The following is a 16,452-nucleotide window of genomic DNA, read 5'->3' as shown; positions in this document are numbered from 1 at the left end:
GTTGCGCATGGAGACCGTGATCCTCCTTTCATCCCTCTGGATAGGGCAGCTACCTGTAAAGGCAGAGAAAGAATTATCCGGTCCTTTTGCGCTTACCATTTCCCAGAACCTCCTGCAGGTGTTCACAGTGGCGAAGGTGACGAAGAAGATCCCCGTCAAGAAGGTCTGGATGCTGAGGGTGTCCGACCTGGAGAAGCCTCGATCCAGCAGCATCTTCTGGCAGAACACGTCCGAGGACATGTCCGGCACCCTCCCATCCACTTCCTTCAGCTTCAGGGCCACCGTCTGCCGCATCCATGGCTCCAGGGCTGGAGCTTCGTGGCGGGGCTTCTGGGGTCCCTTCTGCTGGCCAGTCGTGGAGGCAGAGTCCTTGGGGTCAGAATCGGCTCCTGGCTGGGCCCTCCTGGCTGTCCCCAGCTCCAGGCTCTTCTTTTCGGCCTTCCTCGCAGCGCTTGCCATGGCTTTCCTCCTGCAGTTACTTCTTGGAGCTGGATCTGGAACTCTTCCCGGAATGGGTGGAGCTATGCAGATTCTTCTCCCGTCGTGTTCTGGACAAATTCCCCGAAAGGTCTTTGTCTCGATGATTTTCTTCCTCGAAGATTCCACAGGACAGCCCGATTCTTCTCCGAGTCTTCGTCTTCTTCTGGATTCTTTAGAACTTCTTCCTCCCACCGATATCCGCCTTCGTTCTCTGATGTCAGCTGGGCTCCGAAGCTCTTCTCCTTCCGAGTTCGATCGCTCTCATCAAGTGTAGATCGTAGCTCTTGTGTTCTTAAAAGAACAGATACTACACTTGATCTTAGCCAAAAGGCCGAGAAGCGATAACCAGAATTGGTTTCCGACTACGGTGCCACCCAAGGATTCTGAAAAGTCCATTTGTGGAGATGGCCACCTGGACTCCCGTTAAGAAGACATGCTGTCAACCTCTAGATCCCTCACATGCCTGCACTTTTCGGCTTGCTGCTGCTGCAATCCACGCGTTTTAGATCTGCATAACTCCACCTCTTTTAGCACAGTACCCTCAACCCCCGGCTGTTCCCACCCGCCTCAACACCGTTGGAAGGGAGGAGAACCAATTAAGGCGGGGGGGGGGGTGGAACGAGCAGCTGTCTACCCTTAGCAGGAGGGTTGCTGATTAATTACCTCTCCTGCTGCTGCTGCTGGCTGTCCAGCAGCAGACTGAAGGTGGCTGCTGCTGTGCGCAGGTATATAAAGGCTCAGAGCCTATTATGACACGCGCAGCCAGCGTTCCATTGCCACATTCCGTCTACTGCAGGCGGGATACCTGGATGGCTGAATGTCACTGAGAAGCTCACAGAGACCGCCATAAGCAACAGTTTAAAAGAATGCCACAGACTAATCAACCAAACTTTTTGGGTTGGTTTCTCTTTTATAGTCTGCAGGCATTAAATGAAAGAAGTCAGTGTTCCAGCAGAGGGAGACAACGTTTCAGAAAAGGCATTGTAGCAAACCAAAAAAGAAATTTTAAGCGCAGCAGAGTAACCAGCTCACATACCTGTTAGCTCAGGTGAGTTTAAAAGGCTGCTGTTGATAACAAGGGCATTTGCTAAATAGATGGTGTGTGTGCAACAATATACTGAAAGGTCAATTATATTGTGCAGCTTATCTCACCACCTGTAGTTATTTAGGTGAAAGCTCCAAAATGCTTGCCTAATATGTCTGTTTATCCAAAAGGAAGTATAGAGGGAGAGCTAGATAGATAGCATTGCATTACATTACATTACATGGCAATGCAATGCACAGTTGCTGAAGTTGAACCAAAATGAGCTTGTCATCTGGCTTCTGCAACTTTTAACATGAAAAATCCAATGAGGAGAAGAAAAGCAAAGCCAAAGAGTCCATCCCAAAATCCGACAAACAAGCAAAATGAACAAAAAGCATTGAATTCAATTCTTTCTGATTTTAGAAACTGCATTAAAGAAGGGGTGCACCGGTCCTGGAGATACTGCAATACCAGGTCAATGCGTGGAGTGGACAAAGCAAGCTCTTTTTCCATCTCCCTGTTCTAAAAATCCATTTAATATATGGTCCCCAGATAGGGGACGTATCAGATATTAAACTGATAAGAACAGATTTTTTTTTTTTTATCGAAAGCCCGAATTCGTGTACAAAACCCGAGTGCGCTTAAAAAAGTGACAAATGCCACAAAAAAAGTGCACTAGGATGCTGGTCTTCTTGAAACCCTCTCCAAAAGGAGAAGGGTCCCCCAAACCATTCCCCGTCCCTCCGAGCCAAAAGGCCACAGCGAGGAACAGGGACAAAAAGCCACCTCCAGCCGAAGCCAGAGGCGACCCAATCTTACCCCCAGCACCTGCCCGAGTTCTCACCCGAGCAAGGCACTGGGAGCCAAAGACTGTGCTCCCCTCCCGGAAGAGGGGAGCCAACAACGCTCTCCTTCCGAAAGAGGAGAGCCAGGGGGGTTCAGGGGGGAGCGGAACCTGATGGCCACACACTCCCCCCCTAGACCTGCCAAGAGAGGAACCCGTAAGGGAACCGCATCCCGACAAAATCCTAGTAGGACGTGACACACGTGAATAAGTGGACACACAGTGACAAAGAAATTAAATAAATAGTGAAGGTTTCACAGTATAATACTGCCCGGACCTTCGACCGGGAATTGAAAAATTCCCCATCCTAAGACCAGAAGGCCCGGAATAAGGGTGTGTGCAAAGAAAGAAAATTTGAAGTGCTTGTGCAAATGTGCCATAAACTCAAGTGGGGTTCCCAATCCAAGTGAGTTAAGGCACCCCAGGGTCACCACTCCTGGGGCACTTCACACTTCGGGCTTTCGATCTTCCCCGGCCCAATGGCGTCGGTCCTGGGGGGCCATGCTTTCCACCAGATGACTATATTAGCCACCTGGCGTACTAACAAGCACCTAAACCCCAGTGTGCATAATGTATCAATCTACTAGGGCGGCCAACATCCAAAACCGCCTTTTCGAAAGATACTACACTTGATCTTAGCCAAAAGGCCGAGAAGCGATAACCAGAATTGGTTTCCGACTACGGTGCCACCCAAGGATTCTGAAAAGTCCATTTGTGGAGATGGCCACCTGGACTCCCGTTAAGAAGACATGCTGTCAACCTCTAGATCCCTCACATGCCTGCACTTTTCGGCTTGCTGCTGCTGCAATCCACGCGTTTTAGATCTGCATAACTCCACCTCTTTTAGCACAGTACCCTCAACCCCCGGCTGTTCCCACCCGCCTCAACACCGTCGGAAGGGAGGAGAACCAATTAAGGCGGGGGGGGGGGTGGAACGAGCAGCTGTCTACCCTTAGCAGGAGGGTTGCTGATTAATTACCTCTCCTGCTGCTGCTGCTGCTGGCTGTCCAGCAGCAGACTGAAGGTGGCTGCTGCTGTGCGCAGGTATATAAAGGCTCAGAGCCTATTATGACACGCGCAGCCAGCGTTCCATTGCCACATTCCGTCTACTGCAGGCGGGATACCTGGATGGCTGAATGTCACTGAGAAGCTCACAGAGACCGCCATAAGCAACAGTTTAAAAGAATGCCACAGACTAATCAACCAAACTTTTTGGGTTGGTTTCTCTTTTATAGTCTGCAGGCATTAAATGAAAGAAGTCAGTGTTCCAGCAGAGGGAGACAACGTTTCAGAAAAGGCATTGTAGCAAACCAAAAAAGAAATTTTAAGCGCAGCAGAGTAACCAGCTCACATACCTGTTAGCTCAGGTGAGTTTAAAAGGCTGCTGTTGATAACAAGGGCATTTGCTAAATAGATGGTGTGTGTGCAACAATATACTGAAAGGTCAATTATATTGTGCAGCTTATCTCACCACCTGTAGTTATTTAGGTGAAAGCTCCAAAATGCTTGCCTAATATGTCTGTTTATCCAAAAGGAAGTATAGAGGGAGAGCTAGATAGATAGCATTGCATTACATTACATTACATGGCAATGCAATGCACAGTTGCTGAAGTTGAACCAAAATGAGCTTGTCATCTGGCTTCTGCAACTTTTAACATGAAAAATCCAATGAGGAGAAGAAAAGCAAAGCCAAAGAGTCCATCCCAAAATCCGACAAACAAGCAAAATGAACAAAAAGCATTGAATTCAATTCTTTCTGATTTTAGAAACTGCATTAAAGAAGGGGTGCACCGGTCCTGGAGATACTGCAATACCAGGTCAATGCGTGGAGTGGACAGAGCAAGCTCTTTTTCCATCTCCCTGTTCTAAAAATCCATTTAATATATGGTCCCCAGATAGGGGACGTATCAGATATAGTGTTGAGCCACCCCCGAAGTGTTCGGGTTCGGTTCGGTTCGTCGAACACCGGGATGTTCGAGGAACTGTTCGTCGAACTGTTCGTCGAACACCTTAGAACACCGTCGAACACCGTTAAAACCAATGGCAGGCAAACAAAAACACATAGAAACACATAGAAAACACCTGCAAAGGTGTCCAAAAGCTGACAAACTGCTCAGAAGACACTCTCTTTAAAAAAGCCGGCCGGCAAATTCAGCAGCGGCATACACCGGTACCCGACAATTTAGACAAGAAGGAATAGAGCATCACACATAGATTAGACAGATAGAAACATGTCAGTCACACATATAAGAAGCACAGTGACAGTGTTGGTTACTGCACTTGTCATTTAGTGTAAAGGATTTATTAAAAAAAATATTAGTGTTTTCATGCACCGTCTCTTTAAAAAAGCCGGCCGGCAATTCAGCATCTGTACCCGACAATTTAGAACAGAAAGAATAGAGCTTCACACACAGATTAGATAGATAGAAACATGTCAGTCACATATATAATAAGTACAGTGATAGTGTTGCTTACTGTACTTGTCATTTAGTGTAAAGGATTTATTTAAAAAAATAATAGTGTTTTCATGCACTGTCTCTTTAAAAAAGCCGGCCGGCAATTCAGCAGCGGTACCCGACAATTTATAACAGACAGAATAGAGCTTCACACATAGATTAGATAGATAGAAACATGTCAGTCACATATATATGAAGTACAGTGATAGTGTTGGTTACTGTACTTGTCATTTAGTATTAAAATAAAGGATTTATTATTAAAAAAATTGGCGTGGGGTTCCCCTTAATTTTAGGCTCTAGCGGAGGTTAAGCAGACGGCTGGGGCAGATGTTTGAAGCCTGGGAAGGGGGTAATACCCACGGAGCTTCCCAGGCTACTAATATCAGCCCCCAGCTGAATACATAGCCTTTACTAGCTATTAAAATGGGGGACCCCCCCAAAAAAATGACGTGGGGTCCCCCCTAATTTAATAGCTAGCAAAGGCTAGGCAGACAGCTGGGGGCTGATATTAATAGCCCAGGAAGGGAGCCATGAATATTGGCCCCCTCCCAGGCTAGAAACACCAGCCGTCAGCCGCCCCAGAAATGGCGCATTCATAGGATGCGCCAATTCTGGCACTTAGCCTCGCTCTTCCACGCTGCCCTGGTGCGGTGGCAGGGGGTAATAGGGTTGGGGTTGATGTCAGCTTATAATGCCAGCTGACATCAAGCCCAGGTTAGTAATGTAGAGGCGTCTATAAGACACCGCCATTACTAACCCCATAGTCAAAGTTAAAAAAAACACAAACACCCAGAATAAAGTCCTTTAATTGAAATAAAGACACAATCCTTTATTGTTCTAAATTAAACCATACTTACCATCACGCCCATTCCAGCTGAAGCCAACGATCTCCTGCAATAAAAGAAAAATAATAAAGCAACCTCATCCTTACGTTTCCATGGTTCCCACGACAGCTTCAGCTCTGCTACATCGAGATGACAGGCTGGACCGCAGCAGAACGCTGCCATCCAGCCTGTCATCCCGCAGACACTGAGAAGCGCAGGCTTGCTTGCGCTGCTCAGCGTCTCTCTGTGACGACATCCAGAAGAGCCGAGTTCATGTCCAATTAACTCGGCTCACCTCATGCACGTCACTGACAGCGTGGGAAAATTCTCACGCTGAAGCGCTGATTGCAGGAGAATTTTCCCACGCTGTCAGTGACGTGCAGGAGGTGAGCTGAGTTCATTGGACATGAGCTCACCTCATGCACATCACTGACAGCGTGGGAGAATTCTCCTGCACTCAGCACTTCAGCGTGAGAATTTTCCCACGCTGTCAGTGACGTGCATGAGGTGAGCCGAGTTCATTGGACATGACCTCGGCTCATCTGGATGCCGTCACAGCGAGACAGTGAGGAGCGCAAGCATGCCTGCGCTTCTCAGTGTCTGCGGGATGACAGACTGGATGGCAGCGTTCTGCTGCGGTCCAGCCAGTCATCTCGATGTAGCAGAGCTGAAGCTGTCGTGGGAACCATGGAAAGGTAAGGATGAGGTTGGTTTATTATTTTTCTTTTATTGCAGGAGATCGTTGGCTTCAGCTGGAATGGGTGTGATGGTAAGTATGGTTTAATTTAGAACAATAAAGAATTGTGTCTTTATTTCAATTAAAGGACTTTATTCTGGGTGTTGTGTTTTTTTTAAATACTTTACTAGAAATTCATGGCGGTCATGTCTAATACTGGCGTGACCCCATGAATTTTGGGCTTGGGGCCAGCTGATAATACCAAGCTGGCCCTAACCCCTTTATTACCCAGTGAGCCACCGCACCAGGGCCCTGGATGAGTTGGGCACAGCGCCAGAAGATGGCGCTTCTATGAAAGCGCCATTTTCCGGGGTGGCTGCGGACTGCAATTTGTAGCGGGGGGGGGCCCAGAAAGCTTGGGCCTCCCTGCGCTGCAGATTCCAGCCCCCAGCTGCCTAGTTGTACCTGGCTGGACACAAAAATAGGGCGAAGCCCCACGTACTTTTTTTTTTAATTATTTCATGAAATTCATGAAATAATTAAGAAAAAAAGGGCTTCCCTATATTGTTGTGTCCGGCCAGGTACAAATAGGCAGCTGGTGGATGGGGGCAGCCCGTTCCTGCCTGCTGTACCTGGCTGGACACAAATATAGTGCGAAGCCCCACGTCAATTTTTTTAAATTATTTCAGGAAATTCATGAAATAACTTTAAAAAAATTGACGTGGGGCTTCGCACTATATTTGTGTCCAGCCAGGTACAGCAGGCAGGAACGGGCTGCCCCCAACCACCAGCTGCCTATTTGTACCTGGCCGGACACAACAATATAGGGAAGCCCTTTTTTTCTTAATTATTTCATGAAATAATTTAAAGAAAATTGACGTGGGGCTTCGCCCTGTTTTTGTGTCCAGCCAGGTACAACTAGGCAGCTGGGGGCTGGAATCCGCAGCGCAGGGAGGCCCAAGCTTTCTGGGCCACCCCCGCTGCAAATTGCAGTCCGCAGCCATCCCGGAAAATGGCGCGTTCATAGAAGCGCCATCTTCTGGCGCTGTACCCAACTCATCCAGGGCCCTGATGCGGTGGCTCACTGGGTAATAAAGGGGTTAGGGCCAGCTTGGCATTATCAGCTGGCCCTAAGCCCGAAATTCATGGGGTCACGCCAATATTAGACATGACCACCATGAATTTCTAGTAAAGTATTTAAAAAACCCACAACACCCAGAAAAAAGTCCTTTAATTGAAATAAAGACACAATTCTTTATTGTTCTAAATTAAACCATACTTACCATCACACCCATTCCAGCTGAAGCCAACGATCTCCTGAAATAAAAGAAAAATAATAAAGCAACATCATCCTTACCTTTCCATAGTTCCCATGACAGCTTCAGCTCTGCTACATCGAGATGACAGGCTGGACCGCAGCAGAACGCTGCCATCCAGCCTGTCATCCCGCAGACACTGAGAAGCGCAGGCTTGCTTGCGCTCCACAGTGTCTCTCTGTGAGGGCATCCAGATGAGCCGAGTTAATGTCCAATGAACTCGGCTCACCTCATGCACGTCACTGACAGCGTGGGAAAATTCTCCTGCACTCAGCGCTTCAGCGTGGGAGAATTCTCACACTGAAGCGCTGAGTGCAGGAGAATTCTCCCACGCTGTCAGTGACGTGCAGGAGGTGAGCTGAGTTCATTGGACATGAGCTCACCTTATGCACGTCACTGACAGCGTGGGAAAATTTTCCTGCACTCACCGCTTCAGCGTGAGAATTTTCCCACGCTGTCAGTGACGTGCATGAGGTGAGCCGAGTTCATTGGACATGAACTCGGCTCATCTGGATGTCGTCACAGAGAGACGCTGAGCAGCGCAAGCAAGCCTGCGCTTCTCAGTGTCTGCGGGATGACAGGCTGGATGGCAGCGTTCTGCTGCGGTCCAGCCTGTCATCTCGATGTAGCAGAGCTGAAGCTGTCGTGGGAACCATGGAAAGGTAAGGATGAGGTTGCTTTATTATTTTTCTTTTATTGCAGGAGATCGTTGGCTTCAGCTGGAATGGGCGTGACGGTAAGTATGGTTTAATTTAGAACAATAAAGGATTGTGTCTTTATTTCAATTAAAGGACTTTATTCTGGGTGTTTGTGTTTTTTTTAACTTTGACTATGGGGTTAGTAATGGGGGTGTCTTATAGACGCCTCTCCATTACTAACCTGGGCTTGATGTCAGCTGGCATTATAAGCTGACATCAACCCCAACCCTATTACCCCCTGCCACCGCACCAGGGCAGCGTGGAAGAGCGAGGCTAAGTGCCAGAATTGGCGCATCCTATGAATGCGCCATTTCTGGGGCGGCTGACGGCTGGTGTTTCTAGCCTGGGAGGGGGCCAATATTCATGGCTCCCTTCCTGGGCTATTAATATCAGCCCCCAGCTGTCTGCTTAGCCTTTGCTAGCTATTAAATTAGGGGGGACCCCACGTCATTTTTTTTGGGGGGTCCCCCATTTTAATAGCTAGTAAAGGCTATGTATTCAGCTGGGGGCTGATATTAGTAGCCTGGGAAGCTCCGTGGGTATTACCCCCTTCCCAGGCTTCAAACATCTGCCCCAGCCGTCTGCTTAACCTCCGCTAGAGCCTAAAATTAAGGGGAACCCCACGCCTATTTTCTTAATAATAAATCCTTTATTTTAATACTAAATGACAAGTACAGTAACCAACACTATCACTGTACTTCATATATATGTGACTGACATGTTTCTATCTATCTAATCTATGTGTGAAGCTCTATTCTGTCTGTTATAAATTGTCGGGTACCGCTGCTGAATTGCCCGCCGGCTTTTTTAAAGAGACGGTGCATGAAAACACTATTATTTTTTTTGATAAATCCTTTACGCTAAATGACAAGTACAGTAAGCAACACTGTCACTGTACTTCATATATATGTGGCTGACATGTTTCTATCTATCTAATCTATGTGTGATTCTCTATTCTTTCTATTCTAAATTGTCGGGTACCGCTGCTGAATTGCCGGCCGGCTTTTTTAAAGAGACGGTGCATGAAAACACTATTATTTTTTTTGATAAATCCTTTACACTAAATGACAAGTACAGTAAGCAACACTGTCACTGTACTTCATATATATGTGGCTGACATGTTTCTATCTATCTAATCTATGTGTGAAGCTCTATTCTGTCTGTTATAAATTGTCGGGTACCGCTGCTGAATTGCCCGCCGGCTTTTTTAAAGAGACGGTGCATGAAAACACTATTATTTTTTTTGATAAATCCTTTACGCTAAATGACAAGTACAGTAAGCAACACTGTCACTGTACTTCATATATATGTGGCTGACATGTTTCTATCTATCTAATCTATGTGTGATTCTCTATTCTTTCTATTCTAAATTGTCGGGTACCGCTGCTGAATTGCCGGCCGGCTTTTTTAAAGAGACGGTGCATGAAAACACTATTATTTTTTTTGATAAATCCTTTACGCTAAATGACAAGTACAGTAAGCAACACTGTCACTGTACTTCATATATATGTGACTGACATGTTTATATCTATCTAATCTATGTGTGAAGCTCTATTCTTTCGGTTCTAAATTGTCGGGTACCGGTGTATGCCGCTGATGAATTGCCGGCTTTTCATGTTTCACTGTTGGCACTGTTCCCATCGATTTGGGCAATCACTGTAATGCCACAACCACCATGGCTGCGGCATTACAGTGAGTGGCAGACAATCCCTGCATGATTGGTGCTCTAAATAGCGCCAGACATGCAGGACACGCTTTTGGTGCACGAACAGTTATCGAAAATAACCTCGAACAGCCGAATTTTTTGCAAATCGTTCGGGTTCGTGGAACAACTCGAACACCGCCCAAAACAGCTCGAATTTGAGATTGGCGAACAGTTCTAGTCGAACACCGCTCATCTCTAATCAGATATTAAACTGATAAGAACAGATACTACACTTGATCTTAGCCAAAAGGCCGAGAAGCGATAACCAGAATTGGTTTCCGACTACGGTGCCACCCAAGGATTCTGAAAAGTCCATTTGTGGAGATGGCCACCTGGACTCCCGTTAAGAAGACATGCTGTCAACCTCTAGATCCCTCACATGCCTGCACTTTTCGGCTTGCTGCTGCTGCAATCCACGCGTTTTAGATCTGCATAACTCCACCTCTTTTAGCACAGTACCCTCAACCCCCGGCTGTTCCCACCCGCCTCAACACCGTTGGAAGGGAGGAGAACCAATTAAGGCGGGGGGGGGGGTGGAACGAGCAGCTGTCTACCCTTAGCAGGAGGGTTGCTGATTAATTACCTCTCCTGCTGCTGCTGCTGCTGGCTGTCCAGCAGCAGACTGAAGGTGGCTGCTGCTGTGCGCAGGTATATAAAGGCTCAGAGCCTATTATGACACGCGCAGCCAGCGTTCCATTGCCACATGCCGTCTACTGCAGGCGGGATACCTGGATGGCTGAATGTCACTGAGAAGCTCACAGAGACCGCCATAAGCAACAGTTTAAAAGAATGCCACAGACTAATCAACCAAACTTTTTGGGTTGGTTTCTCTTTTATAGTCTGCAGGCATTAAATGAAAGAAGTCAGTGTTCCAGCAGAGGGAGACAACGTTTCAGAAAAGGCATTGTAGCAAACCAAAAAAGAAATTTTAAGCGCAGCAGAGTAACCAGCTCACATACCTGTTAGCTCAGGTGAGTTTAAAAGGCTGCTGTTGATAACAAGGGCATTTGCTAAATAGATGGTGTGTGTGCAACAATATACTGAAAGGTCAATTATATTGTGCAGCTTATCTCACCACCTGTAGTTATTTAGGTGAAATCTCCAAAATGCTTGCCTAATATGTCTGTTTATCCAAAAGGAAGTATAGAGGGAGAGCTAGATAGATAGCATTGCATTACATTACATTACATGGCAATGCAATGCACAGTTGCTGAAGTTGAACCAAAATGAGCTTGTCATCTGGCTTCTGCAACTTTTAACATGAAAAATCCAATGAGGAGAAGAAAAGCAAAGCCAAAGAGTCCATCCCAAAATCCGACAAACAAGCAAAATGAACAAAAAGCATTGAATTCAATTCTTTCTGATTTTAGAAACTGCATTAAAGAAGGGGTGCACCGGTCCTGGAGATACTGCAATACCAGGTCAATGCGTGGAGTGGACAGAGCAAGCTCTTTTTCCCTCTCCCTGTTCTAAAAATCCATTTAATATATGGTCCCCAGATAGGGGACGTATCAGATATTAAACTGATAAGAACAGATACTACACTTGATCTTAGCCAAAAGGCCGAGAAGCGATAACCAGAATTGGTTTCCGACTACGGTGCCACCCAAGGATTCTGAAAAGTCCATTTGTGGAGATGGCCACCTGGACTCCCGTTAAGAAGACATGCTGTCAACCTCTAGATCCCTCACATGCCTGCACTTTTCGGCTTGCTGCTGCTGCAATCCACGCGTTTTAGATCTGCATAACTCCACCTCTTTTAGCACAGTACCCTCAACCCCCGGCTGTTCCCACCCGCCTCAACACCGTTGGAAGGGAGGAGAACCAATTAAGGCGGGGGGGGGGGGGGGGTGGAACGAGCAGCTGTCTACCCTTAGCAGGAGGGTTGCTGATTAATTACCTCTCCTGCTGCTGCTGCTGCTGGCTGTCCAGCAGCAGACTGAAGGTGGCTGCTGCTGTGCGCAGGTATATAAAGGCTCAGAGCCTATTATGACACGCGCAGCCAGCGTTCCATTGCCACATTCCGTCTACTGCAGGCGGGATACCTGGATGGCTGAATGTCACTGAGAAGCTCACAGAGACCGCCATAAGCAACAGTTTAAAAGAATGCCACAGACTAATCAACCAAACTTTTTGGGTTGGTTTCTCTTTTATAGTCTGCAGGCATTAAATGAAAGAAGTCAGTGTTCCAGCAGAGGGAGACAACGTTTCAGAAAAGGCATTGTAGCAAACCAAAAAAGAAATTTTAAGCGCAGCAGAGTAACCAGCTCACATACCTGTTAGCTCAGGTGAGTTTAAAAGGCTGCTGTTGATAACAAGGGCATTTGCTAAATAGATGGTGTGTGTGCAACAATATACTGAAAGGTCAATTATATTGTGCAGCTTATCTCACCACCTGTAGTTATTTAGGTGAAAGCTCCAAAATGCTTGCCTAATATGTCTGTTTATCCAAAAGGAAGTATAGAGGGAGAGCTAGATAGATAGCATTGCATTACATTACATTACATGGCAATGCAATGCACAGTTGCTGAAGTTGAACCAAAATGAGCTTGTCATCTGGCTTCTGCAACTTTTAACATGAAAAATCCAATGAGGAGAAGAAAAGCAAAGCCAAAGAGTCCATCCCAAAATCCGACAAACAAGCAAAATGAACAAAAAGCATTGAATTCAATTCTTTCTGATTTTAGAAACTGCATTAAAGAAGGGGTGCACCGGTCCTGGAGATACTGCAATACCAGGTCAATGCGTGGAGTGGACAGAGCAAGCTCTTTTTCCATCTCCCTGTTCTAAAAATCCATTTAATATATGGTCCCCAGATAGGGGACGTATCAGATATTAAACTGATAAGAACAGATACTACACTTGATCTTAGCCAAAAGGCCGAGAAGCGATAACCAGAATTGGTTTCCGACTACGGTGCCACCCAAGGATTCTGAAAAGTCCATTTGTGGAGATGGCCACCTGGACTCCCGTTAAGAAGACATGCTGTCAACCTCTAGATCCCTCACATGCCTGCACTTTTCGGCTTGCTGCTGCTGCAATCCACGCGTTTTAGATCTGCATAACTCCACCTCTTTTAGCACAGTACCCTCAACCCCCGGCTGTTCCCACCCGCCTCAACACCGTTGGAAGGGAGGAGAACCAATTAAGGCGGGGGGGGGGGTGGAACGAGCAGCTGTCTACCCTTAGCAGGAGGGTTGCTGATTAATTACCTCTCCTGCTGCTGCTGCTGCTGCTGGCTGTCCAGCAGCAGACTGAAGGTGGCTGCTGCTGTGCGCAGGTATATAAAGGCTCAGAGCCTATTATGACACGCGCAGCCAGCGTTCCATTGCCACATTCCGTCTACTGCAGGCGGGATACCTGGATGGCTGAATGTCACTGAGAAGCTCACAGAGACCGCCATAAGCAACAGTTTAAAAGAATGCCACAGACTAATCAACCAAACTTTTTGGGTTGGTTTCTCTTTTATAGTCTGCAGGCATTAAATGAAAGAAGTCAGTGTTCCAGCAGAGGGAGACAACGTTTCAGAAAAGGCATTGTAGCAAACCAAAAAAGAAATTTTAAGCGCAGCAGAGTAACCAGCTCACATACCTGTTAGCTCAGGTGAGTTTAAAAGGCTGCTGTTGATAACAAGGGCATTTGCTAAATAGATGGTGTGTGTGCAACAATATACTGAAAGGTCAATTATATTGTGCAGCTTATCTCACCACCTGTAGTTATTTAGGTGAAAGCTCCAAAATGTTTGCCTAATATGTCTGTTTATCCAAAAGGAAGTATAGAGGGAGAGCTAGATAGATAGCATTGCATTACATTACATTACATGGCAATGCAATGCACAGTTGCTGAAGTTGAACCAAAATGAGCTTGTCATCTGGCTTCTGCAACTTTTAACATGAAAAATCCAATGAGGAGAAGAAAAGCAAAGCCAAAGAGTTCATCCCAAAATCCGACAAACAAGCAAAATGAACAAAAAGCATTGAATTCAATTCTTTCTGATTTTAGAAACTGCATTAAAGAAGGGGTGCACAGGTCCTGGAGATACTGCAATACCAGGTCAATGCGTGGAGTGGACAGAGCAAGCTCTTTTTCCATCTCCCTGTTCTAAAAATCCATTTAATATATGGTCCCCAGATAGGGGACGTATCAGATATTAAACTGATAAGAACAGATACTACACTTGATCTTAGCCAAAAGGCCGAGAAGCGATAACCAGAATTGGTTTCCGACTACGGTGCCACCCAAGGATTCTGAAAAGTCCATTTGTGGAGATGGCCACCTGGACTCCCGTTAAGAAGACATGCTGTCAACCTCTAGATCCCTCACATGCCTGCACTTTTCGGCTTGCTGCTGCTGCAATCCACGCGTTTTAGATCTGCATAACTCCACCTCTTTTAGCACAGTACCCTCAACCCCCGGCTGTTCCCACCCGCCTCAACACCGTTGGAAGGGAGGAGAACCAATTAAGGCGGGGGGGGGGGTGGAACGAGCAGCTGTCTACCCTTAGCAGGAGGGTTGCTGATTAATTACCTCTCCTGCTGCTGCTGCTGCTGCTGGCTGTCCAGCAGCAGACTGAAGGTGGCTGCTGCTGTGCGCAGGTATATAAAGGCTCAGAGCCTATTATGACACGCGCAGCCAGCGTTCCATTGCCACATTCCGTCTACTGCAGGCGGGATACCTGGATGGCTGAATGTCACTGAGAAGCTCACAGAGACCGCCATAAGCAACAGTTTAAAAGAATGCCACAGACTAATCAACCAAACTTTTTGGGTTGGTTTCTCTTTTATAGTCTGCAGGCATTAAATGAAAGAAGTCAGTGTTCCAGCAGAGGGAGACAACGTTTCAGAAAAGGCATTGTAGCAAACCAAAAAAGAAATTTTAAGCGCAGCAGAGTAACCAGCTCACATACCTGTTAGCTCAGGTGAGTTTAAAAGGCTGCTGTTGATAACAAGGGCATTTGCTAAATAGATGGTGTGTGTGCAACAATATACTGAAAGGTCAATTATATTGTGCAGCTTATCTCACCACCTGTAGTTATTTAGTTGAAAGCTCCAAAATGCTTGCCTAATATGTCTGTTTATCCAAAAGGAAGTATAGAGGGAGAGCTAGATAGATAGCATTGCATTACATTACATTACATGGCAATGCAATGCACAGTTGCTGAAGTTGAACCAAAATGAGCTTGTCATCTGGCTTCTGCAACTTTTAACATGAAAAATCCAATGAGGAGAAGAAAAGCAAAGCCAAAGAGTCCATCCCAAAATCCGACAAACAAGCAAAATGAACAAAAAGCATTGAATTCAATTCTTTCTGATTTTAGAAACTGCATTAAAGAAGGGGTGCACCGGTCCTGGAGATACTGCAATACCAGGTCAATGCGTGGAGTGGACAGAGCAAGCTCTTTTTCCATCTCCCTGTTCTAAAAATCCATTTAATATATGGTCCCCAGATAGGGGACGTATCAGATATTAAACTGATAAGAACAGATACTACACTTGATCTTAGCCAAAAGGCCGAGAAGCGATAACCAGAATTGGTTTCCGACTACGGTGCCACCCAAGGATTCTGAAAAGTCCATTTGTGGAGATGGCCACCTGGACTCCCGTTAAGAAGACATGCTGTCAACCTCTAGATCCCTCACATGCCTGCACTTTTCGGCTTGCTGCTGCTGCAATCCACGCGTTTTAGATCTGCATAACTCCACCTCTTTTAGCACAGTACCCTCAACCCCCGGCTGTTCCCACCCGCCTCAACACCGTTGGAAGGGAGGAGAACCAATTAAGGCGGGGGGGGGTGGAACGAGCAGCTGTCTACCCTTAGCAGGAGGGTTGCTGATTAATTACCTCTCCTGCTGCTGCTGCTGCTGGCTGTCCAGCAGCAGACTGAAGGTGGCTGCTGCTGTGCGCAGGTATATAAAGGCTCAGAGCCTATTATGACACGCGCAGCCAGCGTTCCATTGCCACATTCCGTCTACTGTAGGCGGGATACCTGGATGGCTGAATGTCACTGAGAAGCTCACAGAGACCGCCATAAGCAACAGTTTAAAAGAATGCCACAAACTAATCAACCAAACTTTTTGGGTTGGTTTCTCTTTTATAGTCTGCAGGCATTAAATGAAAGAAGTCAGTGTTCCAGCAGAGGGAGACAATGTTTCAGAAAAGGCATTGTAGCAAACCAAAAAAGAAATTTTAAGCGCAGCAGAGTAACCAGCTCACATACCTGTTAGCTCAGGTGAGTTTAAAAGGCTGCTGTTGATAACAAGGGCATTTGCTAAATAGATGGTGTGTGTGCAACAATATACTGAAAGGTCAATTATATTGTGCAGCTTATCTCACCACCTGTAGTTATTTAGGTGAAAGCTCCAAAATGCTTGCCTAATATGTCTGTTTATCCAAAAGGAAGTATAGAGGGAGAGCTAGATAGATAGCATTG

At 46.4% G+C, this 16,452-nt stretch overlaps 6 non-coding genes and 3 pseudogenes across 6 annotated transcripts; all 9 read right to left on the bottom strand.

The window, feature by feature from the left end:
* Positions 1 to 743: 743 nt before the first annotated feature.
* On the bottom strand, positions 744 to 823 carry LOC141236856 (U2 spliceosomal RNA; annotated as a pseudogene).
* Positions 824 to 1,941: 1,118 nt separating this feature from the next.
* On the bottom strand, positions 1,942 to 2,126 carry LOC141236845 (U2 spliceosomal RNA). Its single transcript, XR_012302435.1, has one exon. It is a non-coding gene; the product is annotated as a U2 spliceosomal RNA (small nuclear RNA).
* Positions 2,127 to 2,915: 789 nt separating this feature from the next.
* Positions 2,916 to 3,007, bottom strand: LOC141236868 (U2 spliceosomal RNA; annotated as a pseudogene).
* A 1,121-nt stretch (positions 3,008 to 4,128) lies between these two features.
* On the bottom strand, positions 4,129 to 4,288 carry LOC141236851 (U2 spliceosomal RNA; annotated as a pseudogene).
* Positions 4,289 to 10,099: 5,811 nt separating this feature from the next.
* On the bottom strand, positions 10,100 to 10,286 carry LOC141236850 (U2 spliceosomal RNA). The gene has a single exon (XR_012302438.1). It is a non-coding gene; the product is annotated as a U2 spliceosomal RNA (small nuclear RNA).
* A 1,121-nt stretch (positions 10,287 to 11,407) lies between these two features.
* LOC141236981 (U2 spliceosomal RNA) lies at positions 11,408 to 11,598 on the bottom strand. The gene has a single exon (XR_012302548.1). It is a non-coding gene; the product is annotated as a U2 spliceosomal RNA (small nuclear RNA).
* A 1,126-nt stretch (positions 11,599 to 12,724) lies between these two features.
* On the bottom strand, positions 12,725 to 12,915 carry LOC141237207 (U2 spliceosomal RNA). Its single transcript, XR_012302766.1, has one exon. It is a non-coding gene; the product is annotated as a U2 spliceosomal RNA (small nuclear RNA).
* Positions 12,916 to 14,039: 1,124 nt separating this feature from the next.
* On the bottom strand, positions 14,040 to 14,230 carry LOC141237270 (U2 spliceosomal RNA). The gene has a single exon (XR_012302826.1). It is a non-coding gene; the product is annotated as a U2 spliceosomal RNA (small nuclear RNA).
* A 1,124-nt stretch (positions 14,231 to 15,354) lies between these two features.
* On the bottom strand, positions 15,355 to 15,545 carry LOC141237206 (U2 spliceosomal RNA). Its single transcript, XR_012302765.1, has one exon. It is a non-coding gene; the product is annotated as a U2 spliceosomal RNA (small nuclear RNA).
* Between the last annotated feature and the right edge of the window lie 907 nt (positions 15,546 to 16,452).

Source organism: Phyllobates terribilis, unplaced genomic scaffold, assembly GCF_046119375.1.
Source record: "Phyllobates terribilis strain yellow unplaced genomic scaffold, ASM4611937v1 Scaffold_729__1_contigs__length_748246, whole genome shotgun sequence".
Taxonomy (NCBI): Eukaryota; Metazoa; Chordata; class Amphibia; order Anura; family Dendrobatidae; genus Phyllobates; species Phyllobates terribilis.
This window is presented reverse-complemented; position numbering and strand designations above follow the sequence as displayed.